Raw genomic sequence first — 20,310 nt, 5'->3', positions numbered from 1 at the left:
AATATGGTCTTAACCCTTAGCACCCTTTGACATTAGTGTCCAAAAGGGGGAGATATAATAAAAGGGGAGATTAATAACAAAGGGGGAGAATACTAAGTTATTACATTCTTTCATTCTTTTGGAGAATAAAGTGGGAAAGATTGTACATATCCCATGTTAGCCAAAAAAAGGGGGAGACATATAAAAGGGGAAGATATGAATAAAAATTTGCAAGTGTAGAACAAGTAAAAATAGAATAGACATAACAGGTCAGCAAGCAAGCATAGGAAATAGAAATAGGGCAACAACAAAAGAGTATCAGATATATCAGCATGAGACAAATTCAGCACAAGAATTTTGGTTACAGGAATAGAAATGGCACATCAGCTCAAGGGGAGTTATAATAATTTTGAGGTATATTTTTCTTTACAAAATGTTGAACAAGTCTTTGAAATTTTATATATATGCCGAACAAATTGAGTAATGTACTCATAAGATCAAGCATAATGCTTAGTTAATTGTTTTTGACACTCATGTCAAAGGGGGAGATTGTTGGTCTCAGATTGGTTTTGACAATTGAGTGTCAACACACTTAACTAATTTTTATATAGAAGCTGACTACACTATATATGGTGAGTCATAGTATGTGCCGAGCTAGAATTCCAATTGATTCCAAGTGACTTCATGTGCTGAGCATGATAGAGGTGCCGAGTGACTTTAGGTGCCAAGTGAACCATATGAGCCAAGTGATATGTAAGTATTGAGTCATAGTTGATGCTAAGAAAGCCAAAAAGAAATAGGTGTTGAGAAAACCAAAATCATATATGTGCTGAGCACCAACAATCTAGTATGTGCCAAGTAACATAGAATCATCATATGAGTTTGTGCCTTTACAAAGTCAGATGTAAACCATTTTTGACCTAACATAGAAGAATCTTGAAGGATATTAAGGATAAGAAAAAATATTTTATATTTCTTATGCAATTAGCATGTAGCTAATAAGAAAAATGGAGAAGGCATGCAACCAATAAGAAAAGTACAAGGAATGAGTGGGAATTAAAGATTTAATATGGATCATAGATCCATACCTAACCCTAAGTCTTCAAAATCCTTAAAAGGAGGATGAAACCCCATTGTATGCATGGAAAAGAGTAGTGTCAGGGCAAACTATAGTGAAATTAAAAGGGAAGTGTGAAAGGACTTAGAGGAATAGAGTTACATTGTAGTATTTAGCTAATTAGAATAGAGCAAGGGCATTGAATAGATATCTAATCTCAAAGAATCAAGATCGGAGAGAGTAGATCAAGTGCTTGAATTTAGAAATCAAGGATTGTAAGCTATTAGGTTTATTAGTCTAATAATCTCTAGCAATTGTATTAGAAGGAAAATCCTATGTTGATAGATTAGCTTAACAGCTAGGTTGTAGATCCTTTGAAAAGGTGATAAAATCCTTTAACAGGGTGACACTTCATGTAAAGTGTTTGTAAATCCTTTAAACAAGTCACTATTGATACAATGTAAAGCCTTTAATAGGGCAGATCATCAGAAGTGGTCAAACACTATTCTTGTAGTAATTTTGTGGGTATCATCCCCACCCTAGTTTTACCTTCTCATTTTGGAGGGTTTCTAGTTTACCAAACTTGGTGTTATGTGTTGTGATGCATGTGTCTACTTTATTCTTAATTGATATGTTTACATGTATGAAGTTTATTTTTAGTTAAATTTTTTTAAGGTTAAAAAGTGTGATACTTCTGATTCACCCCCCACCCCCTCTCAAAAGTATTCTTCCCATTTGATTATTCCAATAGAATCATCTTTAAGATTGTGCACCATTATTGAATTAGGAAAGAACTCAACTTTATTGTCATCTCCATACTGAGTGATTTGGTAGATTGAAAGAAGATGGTTCTAAGATTAGGAACATAGAGAACTTATTTGAATTCTCCATTGTCCATCTTAACTTTTCCTTTCCCTTCAACTTCCATTTTTGTATCATCTCCTACAAAGGTGTGTGGTACCTTATATTTCTTCAATAAAGAAAAGTCTCCTTTTGAAGAACCGATATGATATGAGGCACCTAAGTCAAGAATTGATGCAGGAGCATCCATAAGTATAAGGGCAATCCTGTGTCACCCAAAAAAAAAATGTACCTAGACATAGTTTCTATTTCATGTGTTTTCATTTCTAGATACCCATTTGGGTCAAATAAAGGTTCCAACTCTCACAGTTTCACTATCAGTGTTTCGAGTTAGAGTATTTAAGCACCTTGGGATATGTGTAAATGCCAAAAAAATAGGACTATGTAATTGACCCATAATTATGGTGAATCAAAAGGTGTAAATTGGAGGGAGGATTAAAATTTTAATTTAGAACATTCTAGAAAAAAAATCAGGTCAAAAGGTTGCACGATTTGAAAGTTATCATAGTTTTTCAATTTTTGGAGACCTCCTAAGAATGCTTCAAAGTTAGGTTTAGGGCATTAAATGACCTCATACAGGGATGAAAATGGGGGATGAGTGAAGATGGTCCATAGGGCTATATAGCACTCTAAGAGCTTTCTAGAAATGTAAATGGTTCGTCGATCAGAGCTACGGTTCAAAAGTTATGCCTCCCGAAAGTTCAGCTATCGTTTTTGGATTCTTCTAATTTTGTACTGACTTCTAAAGTGACTTCTACAGCCTTCCATTTTGGCGGTGGATGCCAACTAGAACTTTCTAGAATGTATTCCTAATCCTTAACCCTTTGGGGTCTATTTAAGGACATTTCTAGCATTGTAAAAGGCAGTTCGGATTGGAGTTTGAGAGAAGGTACTAGGAGAAGAAATTATCTCCAGATTTATGCTATTGTAAGCCCATAGGGCATGTTTTGGAGTCTATTTTCTCTACACTAAGTGTACTAGCATATTTTCATAGTTAATAAAGTTTTCCCTTTCCTATTGTGTCCATTCCGTGCTTGGGTTGTGTCCCCATCAAGAATCCATTCCTTTGAAGAACTTGAACCAGCCATAAGTGCTTTCCCTTTTCCCTTTGAAGTGGGTGGAGTTGAATTCTTGGAAGCATTTGGCACATTGATTTTGTTCTTCCTTAGTAAGTTTTCCAACTCATTGATTCTCTTAGTTTTTCAATGATGCCCATCATGATTTAGTTTCTTGCAATATACACAAAATAGTTTATCCTTCTTATTGTTGTTTCCCTTCTTGTTGGAAGAAGAATTGCCTTGCTATGAGGAGGAGATTGTTGTGTCTCTAATTGTGATTTTTGCTTCCACTACTTTTTCTTGCTATAGGTAGAACTTTTACCTTTTTTTTTGATTGGTTCTCATTAGTATCCACCAATGCCTTGGTCTTTGATGACTTGAGAAGTCCCATATCTATCAACTTGGATTGTTCCAACATCAACATTTCTGCAAATGCATCAAATGAAGGCTTTGTGAAAGCACTTCCCATGGTTAACCTATGAGTATTGTAACTTGACACAAAAGATGCATATTTTGAAGGTAGTCTCTTCAAGATGTGATGAATCAATCAATCATCCTTCATGGGATTACCACAATCTTTAAGTAATGCTCTCAATTCATTGGCTTTGTTGATATAGTCCTAAATTGTGTCAAAATTCTTAGGGTCCAATAGAAGTAGGTCATCCTCAATTTGGAATCCCTTTTCCTCATCCACCTTACCATACAACCCTTCAAGTTTGTTCCAAGCAGCCTTAGCTTCCTTAAAGCTAGAAATGTGGAAGAAGAGATCTTTGTGAACACAACTCTGAATAATTCCTAAAGCCTGATTGTCTTTAATTTGCCAATCAACTAGTGATGTAGCATTAGTGGATTTTACCATTGTAGCATTAATAAATATATTTAAACCTTTTTCCATTAATCTACTCCATAAAATATCTTTACATGTAGAATAATTGTGTGAAGTTAGAAGTTGAGTTATAAGTGAACCGATGATGTAGAAAATTTAAAAAGCACAAAAGAGAAACATGAAAATGCAAGACACACCCCCACTATTCACTCAATCAAAGAACCCCCACTCCACCAAAAAGTAATGATGCTTTTGGCACTTTATATGTAGTGTGTCTACAATATGCCACTTATCAAAATGTACAAAGTGGACTTCTATTATTTTTATTTACAACTACCTTTTGAGGTTCAAATTTGGTACTAAGCACTGTAGCTTATATGTGTTGGCATAAAGTTATTTGCCATTAGTGACAACACTTTTCTCACAGTATTAACCGAGTAAAGAAGAACTCAGTGTTAACCGAGTTCAGTCGGTTAACATAGAACTTAGTATTAACCGAGTTCAGTCAGTTAACCAAGAACTTAGCATTAACCAAGTTCGGTCGATTAATTAAGAACTCAATACTAACCGAGTAAAGACGAATGCAGTGTTAACCGAGTTCGGTCGGTTAACATAGGACTCAGTGTTAACCGAGCTCAGTCGGTAAACAAAGAAGTTTGTTCTACCGAGTTTGTTTTGCTATTTGGCCGACTCAGTTAAATTTTGTCTACTTTTATTCAGCCGACCATTGCATGTAATTTTAACTTGGATGGTATATATATGTAATGTATTGTATCATTCAAAATATACATGTGTGATATATGTGAAGTATGTGAAGAATGTGTGCGAAAGCATGTAAGCTGAATTTTGAAGGTTTTCAGCAAGGTCAGCATTGGAGCAGAAATGTTTTATCTGTCATATCAAGGACAATCAGAGCATAGCGGATCTTATCAGAAATTAGTTGTATTCAGATCCACTGTTTCATTCTAACAGGTGAATCAGTTTTTATAAATCCTTTAACAAGGTAGACTTAACAGTCTTTGTACTAAATCTCCTAACAGAGTGCATACTTATGAAGTATGTTTCAAATCCTTTAACAAGGTGGATATAACAATCCTTTATGCTCCTAACAGGGCAGATCACCAGAAGTGATCATTGTATACCTTAACCGGCTAACTTCCTAGTGTAGTAAAGAAGATTTGTGGGTTTCATCCCCACCCCAGTTTTACTTTCTATTTTGGAAGGTTTCTGGGTCACCAAAATCTCTGTGCTTATGTGTTATGAATGTTTACATACTGCAGATTAGATGATTAAATATTTTACTGGTTAATATGAATTGATTTAAGATTTTATGTTTACTGATTCACCCCTCCCCTCTCAGTAAACTGTTATATCTTGAATATTTCCAACAATTGGTATCAGAGCTAACTTGGTTCTCAGGACAAAGCTTGACAGCTTGAGCAAAGATCAAAGTCAATGGAGATATTCAGATTGGAGAAAGTTATAGAAAATGAAAAGTTAGATCTTGAAATGGCCATGGTTCAACTTAAAGAAGCAAAGGAACATCTTTCTCAATCCCTAAAAAGAAGAAAGGATCTTGCAAAACAAATGAATGATCATCAGTATGTTGAAGTGAAGATTGAAGACCTATTACCATCAAGCAATTCAGAAGAAGCTGACGAAGCAATCAAAGAACTTCTAGAAAAGAATGGATCTCTGCAAGAAGAGGTAAGAAAGCTTAAGAGAGAACAAGAAATACAGTCAATCAGGCTATGTGAAGCTTTGGATCAAAGAAACAAAGCACAAGAAGAACTGGAGAATAGAAGTCGTGAAATCCACAATCAAACTCATCAGTATGAAGATCTCATAGACCAACTCACCAATGCAAATGAAGAGATCAGGATTCTCAGAGCACAAAATGAAAGAATAAGGAATGATTTGAACATTGAAAAGCAAATCAATGAAAGTCTACAGAATGACTTGAGATCAGTAAGAAAAATCAATGAAAGCTTGGAAAATGACCTAATCTCTGAAAGGCAAGTCAATGAAAGGATGATGAAATCTCAGGTAGACGTAAATCAATTGAATGAGCAGAATCTTCAAAGACAAACAAGCAAAGCTGGTCTTGGATATAAAGAAGCTGGTGAATCCTCCAAGCAAGGTGAACAAAGGAATAAAAGATCCACTTGTAATCATTATGGAAAGATAGGTCATACATCAAACAAATGCTGGAGCAATGGAAAAGCAAAATTCAATGGTAAATGCTTCAACTGCAATCAGCATGGTCACAAGGCAAATGAGTGTAAAGAAAAACCAAAATTTAAAGGCAATTGTTACAAATGCAAAAAGCATGGTCACAAGGCATTCCAGTGCAAATCCAAATCATTCAATCCAGCTAAACAACTTGTCAAAGCCATATTTGGATGGGACTACAATACCTGGTGCAGATGTCACTATTGTGGAGAGTATGGACATACTGGCATGAATTGTGCCAGACATCACCTAAGAAAAAAGGACACAACTGTAAGGTGCTATACATGTACAAAACTCAGTCATATAGCCAAAAATTGCATGAATATCAAAAGAATTGAAGATGAAAAGAAAATCAAAGCAGATAACATTCGAAAGCAAATGAAGCAGCAATGGATTCCAAAATCTACCGAACAAGATAAGTCAGATAGGAGTGTCACTCAAGAGGTGGGTGACTCTACCATTTCCAATTAGTATTCATATAAGAAACATTGGAACTGCATCTTCCAAGATTTATCCTATGCAGCTCCAAAGGAAGAAGATGGATCAAATACACTCTGACTCCAGGTCGGTTCAAATACTTTACCAAGTTTGGTTGGATGTAACAAAGCTTCATTAACCAAGTAGTAGTTACCGAGTTGAGTCGGTAAAAGACTTTGCTGAGTTCGGTCGGTCACAACTAAGTTTCATTAACCATGTTGTGTCAACCGAGCAAGGTCGGTTCGTGACCTAACCGAGTAAGGTCGGTACTTCAATATTTTCTTTCGATCGCCGAGTTGATAATATCTACCAAGCTAGTGGATGACAACCTGTCATTTCTTCTGCCATCGTACCAAAACATTTATGGAAAATTTGTTATCAAAAGGGGCAAAATTTGATCTAAATTTTTTACTGCGAACAAAGAGCTAAGGTATTTTCTGCAATTTCAGAGCGAGCTTAAGACATTTTCGAGCGAATTTTTCAAAAGAGCGAAAGAATCAATTCAAAATTTTTCTACACCTACCAAGTAACAATGGCATCCGGAAGTGGAAGCTCTAAGACTAAGAAAGGCTCAAAAATGCTGGTTAGAGGAGAGGAATGGAAGGCACCAAACTTCAAATTAGCACCAGCTGTTGCAGAATCACTGGACCCCAATGGTGCCCAATCTCAAATTCCTTCAAAGGTACTTCTTGTCAATGATATAAGATTTCATTTTAAATGCTCTATTCAAGAACTTGGAAACCTAGAAATTGATAATGCCCTAGGTGAAATGAGCATAGATGGAAACCTAAAACCCGAACATAAGCATCTTGAAACAAAAGGGTTAACCCACATTTCACACTTGCCAAGGAAATTTCAAGTTAAATGGGTTAGGTATGTACTCAGTCGAGTTCACAATGGCCAATTGTGGTTAGAGAAACCAGTGCTCATCACAAAGAAAATGATTAACAAAATTACTGGACTCCCCATGCTAAGCAAAGCCAAGGCTACCAAAACCCTAGGTCGGGAGGAATTGCAGAAACTGACCCAAGCAGAATGGGATGGTAGGGGACTTAAGCTGAATACTGTAGCTGACGTCGAATTGAGATTTGGCATTCACGTCATTGCTCACAAAATCTATAGTTCAAGCCGTCCAAACAGTGTACCCTGTGAAGCTGTGGATCTGGCGTACAAAATAGTGAAGAAGAATTTAGAATTTGATTTATCAGAATTACTTTTATCCCAATTCAATAAGAATATGGAAAGCATTAGAACCTCCAAGAACAATCCCTACAAATTCGGTTTTCTTTTGATTTGTTTATTCTTCTATATTCAGAAATCTTTTCCATCAAAGGGATCAGTAGTATGGAGAAAAGATACACCAATTCTTTATCAGATAAACGAGTTCATTGTAGAACTAGGTGAAAATTTTGATATTATTTTGGATAACTATTTTGAAGAATTTAAGGAAAAGATGAATCATAGGTTCCAAATTCCACCCAAACTGGTTGAAGAATACAAGGAAGACATATGCTTCATGGTAGATTGCGACAAGGTATACATTCAGGAAGCCAGGCCTCGAGTAGCATGGGTGAAACCTCTTCCCTATGAGGTAAAAATTGACGAAGCTAGGGATATCATAGAAGCACTGGTGAATGAACCAGTAGACCCAAGGCAACCAATTTTTGGAACATATGATCAAGCTAAGGCCAAAATTGAGCTCCAAATTAAAATCCCTCAAGCCATTAGCAAAGGAAAGAGAAGAATAACCCAACTGATAACAGAAGGAAAAGGAGAAGATGAAGAAGAAGAAGAGGAAACCGAGTCAGACAAGGAAAAGGAGCCTCAACAAAAGAAAGGCAAGGTGATCATCACCAAACCTAAAAGGCAAGCCTCTGCAGTCTTCTCCAGGAGAACAAGACAAGGAAAGAAAGAACCTGTGCTTGTTAATCCTCCACCCACATTTGAGGATAGATTGAAGCAATTAGAAGCAGGTGCTAGCTTCACAAACTTCAAAGCATTGAAGTTTGAAACCAGAACAGAACAAGAAAAGATGCAGATTGAGGAACTGGTACTGAACAAGATGGGTAAATGGAAATACTCACCAGACCAGATAGCCTCCCAGATCTCCAAAGAACTATTGGAGAGGTTGCAAATCAGATGGGAAGCTGCAACCAAGACTGTAAAAGACATCTATGAGCAGACACTGAAGAATCTCCTGCCAAGTTTCACTAATGCTGAAGTGAAAGCATCACTGAAAGCTCACGAAAGTAATATGATGATTAGATTCCACACCTATTTGATACTTGTCAAAGACATTGAGCATGTGGTAAATGATGCAACAAACATGTGGAAAAACATCTATCATCTACACAAATCCAGTGATGATACGGTTGAAATCAATGACATTGACAACAGTGATGATGATGAAGATGATGATGATATTGAAGATATTCCAGAGGATCTTCATTCAATCATGTTAGAAGTGGAAGAAGAGGCTAAGAAAGAATTAGAGGAAGAAGAAGCTGAAAAAGAAATGGAGGAGAAAGAAGATGAACAAGCAAGGGTGGAAGAAGATCCAGTACAAATTGCAGCTGAACTCATTGCATCTCTTCCACACTCTCCATCCAAAATAGTTACATCAACTATGGAAATAGCTTCTACTGGTAAGTCCTCTCAGCTCCATGTACCATCTATGCAAGTGCCAATCACTTCATTAACCGAGCTGCAGCCACCTTCATTAACCGAGTCTCCATCAGTCTCTGCAGTAAGTTCATCATGCACATCAACCTCTACTGCAGAATGTATAATAAGTGTACCTACAGATACTACAATTTTGACTTCTCTTAATCAAATTTTGGCAACTATTAGCTCTTCCACTCCATCCTGTACAGCAACATCAATTTTTGATACCATTTGCACATCTTTTAGTCTTCCTTTACATAGTCCTATTCCAGTCTTAATAGCCAGCCCTGCCTCATCAACTATAGTCTCAGTTCACAAGGGTCAAGATGAAGTCTTTGCTGGAAAAGCAAAAAGATACATGTTTTCCAGCAAGACAATTGATGAGGAAATTGATTTGGATAAGGACATTATTCTTCCTAAAATAGATCTTGATACAGCATTAGTTGATGAAATGAGAATGCTCAGTCAGATATTAGAGCAGAAGGCTAGGCAGAAACAGCTACGGCATGAAAGAGATCTGGAATATAGCATCATTGAGAGTGCTAAAAATATTATAACAGAGGCTATAGGTGTTGAAGTAGATTCTACTCAACACATTTTGATTCAGTTGGAAGAGGCTGTAAACAAATTCAATGAGGATACCTCCGGCCAAGAAAAGTTGATTGAAAAGGCAGAGAAGAAATTTGACAATAAGGTGCTTGAGCACATTGCTCAGCATATTGCATTAAATCAGGTAGAATTGTCTACAATTTTGAATAATTTTGAGAATTCTTTTAATAATGTAACTTCACTTTTTGGAAAACTCTGTGATGTTACTAAGTATACCAAGGATATAAAAGAAAAGTTGAATAAAATTGATGAGGATATGAAGGTCAGTGCCCAAGTGCTGCAATCTAACCTCAGTACAAGTTCATCCCATCATCATAAAATAAGATTTTTGTCGGAGAAACAGGCAGAATTGCTGAGAGAGGAAGCAAGAATCAGGTCTACTCTCATAGATATCCAGAATATGATTCTTCCTGTCATGACTTCAATGCAAAAGCATATTGCTCATTCCAGAACATTGATTCATGACAACAATTTCTCAGTTGCAGATCATATGATTGAACTTTCTGCAGAAATTCAAATTGCACTCTCCTCCAGCAAAATTTTGCAAGAAAATTGGGATAAGACTTTGGCTCTTATTCTGAAGGTACATTCAAAATTTCTTTCTCATTTTGAAATCTCAGTGTAAATATATGTTATTTGGCATTATTGTCAAAAAGGGGGAGACAGAACTTTAGAACTTCAGAGCTATCCGTGCAAAGATATATGTATTGATCTGTAAATACTATGCATATTGTACGGGGGAGACATACATCTAATAAGATCTACAATTTTGGAAACTTTTTGAAATATATGTCAATTTCTGTACATAAACTTTGATACATAATTGTTTTTGTCACTAATGCCAAAGGGGGAGATTGTTGGCATAAAGTTATTTGCCATTAGTGACAACACTTTTCTCACAGTATTAACCGAGTAAAGAAGAACTCAGTGTTAACCGAGTTCAGTCGGTTAACATAGAACTTAGTATTAATCGAGTTCAGTCGGTTAACCAAGAACTCAGCATTAACCAAGTTCGGTCGGTTAATTAAGAACTCAATACTAACTGAGTAAAGATGGATGCAGTGTTAACCGAGTTCGGTCAGTTAACATAGGATTCAGTGTTAACCGAGCTTAGTCGATAAACAAAGAAGTTTGTTCTACCGAGTTTGTTTTGCTATTTGGCCGACTCAGTTAAATTTTGTCTACTTTTATTCAGCCGACCATTGCATGTAATTTTAACTTGGATGGTATATATATGTAATGTATTGTATCATTCAAAATATACATGTGTGATATATGTGAAGTATGTGAAGAATGTGTGCGAAAGCATGTAAGCTGAATTTTGAAGGTTTTCAGCAAGGTCAGCATTGGAGCAGAAATGTTTTATCTGTCATATCAAGGACAATCAGAGCATAGCGAATCTTATCAGCAATCAGTTGTATTCAGATCCACTGTTTCATTCTAATAGGTGAATCAGTTTTTATAAATCCTTTAACAGGGTAGACTTAACAGTCTTTGTACTAAATCTCCTAACAGAGTGCATACTTATGAAGTATGTTTCAAATCCTTTAACAAGGTGGATATAACAATCCTTTATGCTCCTAATAGGGAAAATCACCAGAAGTGATCATTGTATGCCTTAACCGGCTAACTTCCTACTGCAGTAAAGAAGATTTGTGGGTTTCATCCCCACCCCAGTTTTACTTTCTATTTTGGAAGGTTTCTGGGTCACCAAAATCTCTGTGCTTTGTGTTATGAATGTTTACATACTGCAGATTAGATGATTAAATATTTTACTGGTTAATATGAATTGATTTAAGATTTTATGTTTACTGATTCACCCCTCCCCTCTCAGTAAACTATTATATCTTGAATATTTCCAACAAGATGTACAACAATTTTGAAGAGTAATCAAAGCAATACAATGTAGAAAAGGACACAATTTTGAAAGTGATATTTTTCTCCACGCATTCCTATAATCTAATTGTAGATCTCAAAAGTAGACAAAAAATTAAGCACTTTAAAAAAAATAGAACCTAAAAATGTGTCCAGATGAGCCTATATGAAGCATTTGAAGTTGCAAAATGTAGGATTAGATAGGTATAGTCACCAAAAAATGCAATTTCTGACAAATCCATGCACCAAAACTAGAAAAGAATAGCAACATTAAAAAGTTTAGGAAATTCTTCCCAAAATTAAAAAAAAATTACATGTTATTTGGAATCTAGATGACTAAGTTATGGCCTCCCAAAGTTGGACTATGAAATCAAAATTTGTAACTGAAAATGGGTTTGGGCAGCAAAACATTGGGTTAAATTTGATGGTCAAATGGCTATCAAAGTACTATTAATTAGCCTCTAGGTGATGGTCAGATGACCACCAAATTTAATGAAGGGTTCCACTAATGTCAACAAAAATTGGGTCCCCTTGGTTATGTCACTGTTGACATTAGCAGTGTATGGACTTGACATGGAGTGCGACACAATATGACCTAGCTACATGGTAGAGACATGTGGAGACTAAGTTGTCAAAGGCTAACATGGCTATCAGTGAGCTGGTAGGTCTAAGTGGCACTTAGGAGTCTATGTGTCACGCTGAATGTGCAACTTCTGATTGAGTGTCAAGACTTACGTGGCTCCATATTATCATAGATGTGGTAGATGAGCTGGTGTTATTGGTGTGATTTGATCAACAGGATTAAAAAACCTTTTCCAGAGTCAAGAAAAAAGGATGCCCAAAAACTATGTTAGGAGTTTGGAAATCCATCGTCAAGAAGTCTATGAAAATTGAGAAATTACTATTGCATGCTAGAGAAGTAGGATCGCCACAATGGCTAGAAGACTAAGTTCAGTACTAAGAATAAGTCACCACCAGGGATCTCTATGCTACAACATGCCAAAAACTTCTTACCACCAAAGGAGGTTTTAAAACCACTAGAAATGTAGTAAATGACTGGAAAATAACTTGTTGACAGTGCTATTGAAAAAATTGGCAGTAGGTGGACAATATTAGTCCCACATTCACAAGGGTTGTGAATGGGACAATATTTAAAAAGAATTGGCCTCAATGGTGAAATGAAAAAATGTAGTCCGATGGTTGTGGAGCATTGAATATTGTTGGATGTTTATGTTGTGGTTAATGCTACTGGGTAGTGTGAAATTTGTTTGGCAATTTATGAAGGGTTAACTATTGGTTAAAATGGAATATGCCATACTCTAAGAATATTCCTCTTATGGGGCTGGGGTTTCACCACCCAGTTCCTACAAAAAGATATTTCTTTATAGCCCTAGTAGGCTGAAAAATTCTAAAAAATGCTCTAAAAATAAAAATTGAAAAATACAATCTGGAAATTGAAATTGCAGAGAAAAATTTAGATCTAGAAAATAAATTAACACATCTAATAAATGACTATACTAGATTTACAAATCAGGGCCTTGGGTGCCAATTTGCAAAATAAAATTTCCACAAATTTGACTATGGCCTAGGGTAGGTGAATTTATAGTCAAATTTCATCGAATTGTCATTTTGGATGCAATGGTGAGGTCTATTTTGGCTCTAGACACTCCCAATGATTGCAATACTCTAGATCTAGGTCAAATTCCTCTAAGAGCTGAAGCAAAAAAATGGTCACATATGTGAAGAGAAATTCCCTCAACTCTAATACCATATAAGAAGTTGCCTTAGGAAAAAATCATCCAAGACCAAGGAATTCAAGCACAACCATAGAATGGATAAAAGTATGATCAGAATAATAATATGATGTTCAATTGATGTGATGTCATGTACATACACACTAGGAGTGCTTGAATATAAATACCTCTAGAATTATTTTAGAATTTCTAGGAGTTTGCACACTGATAAGTCTTACAACAAGGTACGTGTCCACAAGGAGTGGATTATCCTCCATTAAGCATAGGAGTAAGTGCAATGACGAGAGGATAATCCTATAGAGATGTAGCATGTAAATTTATGCTATAAACACCATGTGCTTAATTAAGAGTGTAAGTAACTATGTTTTCTACATGACAACTTAGTTAATTATGCAAACTCTAGTGTTGTAGACACCATGTACTGAGTTAAATTTTTTTACTCCAATGTTGTCAACATGACAACTCATAAGAGTATACAAACTCCTAGTGTCAAACTAATAAATAATAAAATAATGCATTGACCTAAGTAAACTTAAATAAATTGTAATAAGTAAATACTTATGTTGGAGCTCAAAATTGCATTCTCATTTTGAGCATTTATTTGAAATTTTGAGTCAAATCAAGCCCCATAAATGCATATGTACCTAGCTGTACCTTTGAGGCCCTTAAGGTGTTTAATGTTTCTAAAACATTTCATTTAGCCTATCCACATGTTCCATGATGATAAACTGACATTCTGAGCCTTTTTTGTGAAGTCGCATTTTGAGCATTTGCCAAATCTGCATTTTCACCTAAGTGTCAAGCAGTGATAGGAGGCTATGTTTGTCATTGAATATCTTACACCTATAAATGTGTCATTACCCACCACTTTGGGAGTGTTTAGTGTCCATAACCAAGAACCTATGTTTCAGATTTTGAGTCATTTTGAGTTTGTTTGCCTAGGTTTTGAATCCCTCAAAGTTGGTCAGTTATCAATGTCATGCTGATATGAAATGTTCAAAATTCTAGGAATCCCTATTTGATGAGTTATAACTTTGAACTAGTTGACCAAAATATTGAAATTCATTTTGCGTTGCATGGTAGATGTCGGAGACTTATAATGTTTCAATTTTTAGCTTATGACGAATCCGTTTGATCAGTTTTCAAATGTGATTCCAAACAAAATTTCTATCTTTTTACTAGTGTCAACATTTGCAAATTTGTTGGAACCCCTGTTCGTGATGTTATATCTTGAAATTTGTGATAGGTGAAATAAAATGGATTGTACCATTATGTTTTCCACTAAAAATACTTTAAGTGTGCTAGTTTTTAGGTCATGACGAATCCATTTGCACAGTTTTCCAAGTCATTTCCATTTGGAAAAATCATTTTTCAGATATTGTTTCTAGTTTGTAAAATCTAAGTAACCCACTTTGACCACTTTCCAAATGCATCCTATTATTCTTCATGAGCCCAAATCATAGATTTATACTTTCCTCATGACACTGAACCTATGCCCCAGTTTTCATCTTCCCAAGTGTCCATTTGCCCAGTTTTCAAGGCCAAATCCAAACCGTTTGTTGTTTTTGACATGTTTTCTTGTAGGTAGTTCTGAGAGGTCAACTTTGATAGTGAATATCTTTTGACTGGGAATTCTTCATGAGACAAGATTTGATAGGAAGAAAGTATGTGGAACAAAGAATTAGTGTGCCAATTTTCAGAGCCCAGTTAGAGGTTTGGGTCAGTTTTTAAGGCTAGTCAACGGACCTCCTAACAAAAAATTGACAAGTTATAGATTAGTGGTAAAGTGATCTTTAAATAATGGTTTGGTGATCAAACTTGATTCTAATTAGTCTGAGATGATTGGTACATCAGTCTAAGATGTTCAGTTGTTCGAAAATAAAAAAAAATTTAGCTGGACCCACTTTGGGGCCCGACTAATCCTACCAGATTGACAAGATTGATATTGGTGTGCAATTGAAGATAGATAGAGATTAAAATGATGTTGATCATTATGAAGTGCCAAGTTTTTCTTCTGAAGAGTAGGGGCATTGTGAGTAGTAGCATCAACAACTAGTATCCCTCATTCTTAAACTATGATTAGTTTTTTAATTTGGAAAAAACTTAAACCTTCACTAGACCCATATATGCTGAGATTGAAAATAAAGAGGTGATTCTGCTACTGAATAACTAACTGATTCATTTGTTATTGAATTAGTTTACATCACTTTGACAACATTTTGTAAGAAGCAGATGGTATCATCCTTTCTCGTAGAAACTTGGGGATTGATCTTCCACTAGAAAAGACTTTCTTTCCTACATTGACCAAGATAGTTGGCACTCTTGGGCCAAAATCATGGTCTGTAGAAGTGATTGAGGCATGCTTCAAGGCTGGAATGTCGGTTATTTGACTATGACAGTTACTCATTTTGATTTCTCTTGGAAAAAATGAGTATCATCAAGAAACACTTGAAATTCTTAAAAAAGGTGTGAAGAAACTTTGTGTTGTGATGCTTGATACAATAGGTCCAGAGTTGCAAGTTGTCAATATGAATGAGATACCAATTGAACTCAAGGTTGATGCTTTTGTGACTTTGACTATAGATTTAAGCAAAGAAGCTTCTTCCCAAGTTCTACCAATAAATTTTGGAGGACTTGCCCAAGCCATCTCAACTTGGGGAGCACGTAACAACATTGACATAGGAGGAAGCCACTAGCTAAAGTGAAGTTAGGGGATGAAGTAGTGGAATGCTTGGTTCAGATGTCCAATTCAGGAAAGTAAACTGCAGGGGGAGCATTTGAAGTGCCAAATGACTTAAAAGCCGTAGGGATGAAGTAGAGGATACAAGACGTTTGAGCAATGCAAAAAGGAAAGCCCACGTTAATGTTAGACCAAGAAAAGCATCTCACACCTGAGGTAATATGTAGGTTTAGGTGCCAAAGTAAGAGAAGACCCAGGTAGCAAGAATAGTGAACATAAAGCTCCACATGCACTAAAGAAAGGAAGAAAGCGCTGGACAAGAACAGAGCCAGTGGTCAAAGACAAAGAAGGCCGCCAAGGCAAAAAACTAAAATGCAATGAAAGATAGAGGAAGACCTTGCCATCACAATTGAAGATGTCAGCACTAGTCGAAGAATAACCTCATGCAATGGGCAGGAGAGAATGACATTAAGGATGGAAGCCATAGTTTTATGATGAAATCCAATGAAATGGGAGTCACCACAAATAAAAAGAGACCCCATGCATAGGAAGTAATAGGAGGAACTAATGCAGACCATGGAAGTAGACTAGCGCAAAGGTAGAACCACAATGAAAGATGCCATCTAAAAGGTAACTATCAATGCAATTTAAAGAGGAATACTCCCACATTAGAGCCCACATGAGAAAACAAGGGCAGAAGGATCCACATGCACAAGCAAGAAAATGGAAAACTCACACATCAAGAGATTGTAAATTTATTACTTCGTAAACATGCAGCCTCAAATGTTTTTAATAAACTGCTCCAGAACAAAGAGCATAGATTGGAGGAGTGAAGGATGCATTAGAATTATATTGGGAAATGCAGGATGTGCTAAATTTTGTGGACTAGCCAGAGATCATAATTGTTGACCCTTCTAATATCTTTGTCGCATTAAGTTTCAACACCTTCAAAGACAATATAAATTAGGAAGGAGAAATGTGAAAGTTGGAGAAAAGGTAGAATCGAGCCTCAGGCACATCTCTAGCAACGGATAGCTGAAATGAATGGGTTCAGTCTTGAACAATTTTTACTGATTTTGTCCCATATTCATTGTATGGGGTCTCTTTTTTTATTTAAATACAAACCTACAAACATTGTTGTTTTTCTTCAAGATGTGTGCTTTAGAAGCACCCGTGGTTGCATGCGGTGGTTCCCATGGGGATGCATGTATTTTGACTTGTGAAAGCCTAAAAGAATGACCAAAGCGTAAAAGAAAAAGCCAATTTGAAAAGCCTTCTGGTGTTACGACCACCACATGTGGGCATAAAATAATTTTCAAAGCATTACGAGGGTACGCGAGTTGAAGACCCCATAGGCTTGGGAAGTGAATTTTAAGCATCTTTGGTGGTACACGCTCGTAAAGGCGTAAAGATAAAATGAAATGTGAGTACCCCATATGCACGTAAAGGAAAATGTAGGAGCTTCTGGTGTTATGAAAATAAAGGCCAGCATATGAGTGTAAATGGAAAATTGAAAGGGCCTAATGCTACGAGGTGTAATGAAATATTATTAATATTCTCGTGGTGTGTATGAACATAAAGATACATTAAAAGGCCTCTGGTGCTACAAGGAAGGAATTAAGGAAATTAATTAATATTAAAATATTAATTAATTTAAAATGTCTCAAATGGTGCATAGCTGATCAGATTGTGACAAGTGGCAAGGGGAGTTATTAAAGTGAATATAAAATTCAAAGGTGATTTGAACGTATGAATTGTTCAAATGAAGAATTTGAATAAATAAATAAGTAAAAGTTTATATAGTTCAACTATGTAAATTTTTGAATTTTTGAATTTTAATGCTTGTTAACAGTCTAGAAGCCTGATTTTCAAAATGCCATAAAAAAAACATTTGTTTTTCAAAATAGGCAGTGTAGTATACCGTTGGAAGCGAGAAGAGATGAATTTTCCAGATTTAGGGTTAGATTATGCACAAGTCTCCATTTGTTTGAGCTATAAGCATATTTGCATTTTCAATGGCATTCTCAGTGGAATAAGTAAAATTCATCATGAAGCATCAAGATCAGATAAAAGGTAGATATGAAGGCTTGTTGAAGTCTAGATGTGAAGAAAATCGATCCTAGAGGGTTTTCTTGGCTTTTAGAAGTCATTTTTGAACTAATTTTCATTTTTACCATAAGTAAAAATTAGGAACCAAATTAGTTATCAATTTAATCAGATATTTTAGATATTCTGTGCTTTTGAAGGCAAAATTGATTAAAGATTTGATATGCAAGTTGAGGGGAAAGATTAAAAAGACATTTTTAACCTATTGAGAAGATTTTCCAAGTGGACACTTGTCAGTTACATATTAGATCTGAGAATGAATTATTCTCCTATTTCTTTCTTTCTTTCATGTATTGTAGGGGTTCCAGTTTTTGTCACTGAGAAACTAGTTGGTTCCAGTCTTTGGAGAAAATTTGCTCATTGCTGAGATACCAAGGTTTTGGATCCAGTTCTTGATGCATTCCAATACTGAGACACCATTTCTTTCAGCATATTCTCTCTTGTATGAACAACATTAGGAAGGTTAATACAAATATTTTAGATCTGTTACGTGTTTTCATGTTTTCATTTCATGCATATGAATGTATTATTTCAAGGAAATTAATACAAAGAACAACGCATTGAGTTTTAGTTGAATCCTATCTCCTTTATCAACTAATTTGCAATGTTTTAGAATATTTGACATAGAGCTTAGGTTGTAGTTGCAGTCCCTTAAGGTTGTATGTTATTTCATTGTTGCATATAACTCAAGAGGTTATGTAAATGCTTCAAGGAATCAACAGGGTTGCAAGTTTACTAATGGGGATATCATGTAAGAATGGGATTAAAATTGAGCATTGATGTCTATTTACAAGTTAAATAGATAGATCAGATATCTAAAGATACACACATGTCTTAGATATCCATATGTATGTTCATGATTCATGGATTTTCCCAATGGTTAAGGCACTGATCGGTTACAGGATCATTAGGTCTTATTACTGCTTATCTGAGGGTTTTCTAAATTCAACATTATTAATAAAACGTGCTTTACCATTTCATGTTGAAGAACCTAAATGTAATACCCTCCCTCAGCTTCTAAGATTCATAGATCTACATTTAGCTATTGTAGATTGATGTTATTTCATGAGTTATTAGCAGATATAAGAGTTTTCATCTACTTAATAGATTCGGGGATATGTTTTTGCACTAGTATGGTATCAATTGAATCTAAGGTCTACCCACCTAGGTTTAGCAGAGCTTGAAGTAGAAGAAGGGTCATGCCTTATAGTTGGCCCAATGTCTGAAATGACATCTTGAAAATGGGAGCTAACTACCCCTAGATATGTCATATTCTCATTGGGATAATTGAAAACCCTCTAGCATTTTCAAACACCAACAAATTATTTACACTAACACATAGAACTTCTAGGAATACACAACTGAATACCTTTGAACAACATATTTTCTTAAATAAAATACTCAACATATTTACTTATGTGATTTTTTAGATTTGGTGCTTTGCACTCTCTCCATGCCTTAGAAAAATTAGGATCAGTATCATACAACTCTGTCATGTCTTCAAAACCAAGAACTTCAACCTTCGTCTTAGTCAATAAAGACTGTCTTGTGCTCAATGCACCAACAAATCTATTAGTAACTCCACTCTTATGCTTAATGAAAAATGTGAGACTCTGCTAGTACTCAATATATAACACAAACTCCTTAAGAATCAAATAATGTCTCCACTTCTTCAATGCTTGAACAATAGCATAAAACTCTTGATCATACATAGAATACTTCCTTTTATCATCATTCAACTATTCACTAAAGAAAGCAATAGGTTTACCTTCTTGACTTAATAAAAATCCTATTGCACTACCACTTGTATCATATTTAACTTGAAATACCTTATTAAAATTAGGCAAAGCCAGTATAGGTAACTCAACAATGTTTTGTTTCAAAGTTTTAAAACTCTTATCAACTCCATGTTTCCACTTAAATTCATTTTTATCTCCTCTCATTATTGCAATCATAGTATTACAAATAGAACTGAAATTTCTTATGAACTTTCTATAAAAACTAGCCAAACCATGAAATGAACTTACCTTACTCACATTCTCAAGTTGAGGCCATTTGAAAATTTCTTTTACCTTCTCAAGATCTATCTTCAAAACATTAGCTCAAAGCACAAATCCAAATACACAATCTCC

This window comes from Cupressus sempervirens, chromosome 5 (assembly GCF_028749045.1).
Source record: "Cupressus sempervirens isolate cs-2001-9-10 chromosome 5, ASM2874904v1, whole genome shotgun sequence".
NCBI classification, from domain to species: domain Eukaryota; kingdom Viridiplantae; phylum Streptophyta; class Pinopsida; order Cupressales; family Cupressaceae; genus Cupressus; species Cupressus sempervirens.
This window is presented reverse-complemented; position numbering follows the sequence as displayed.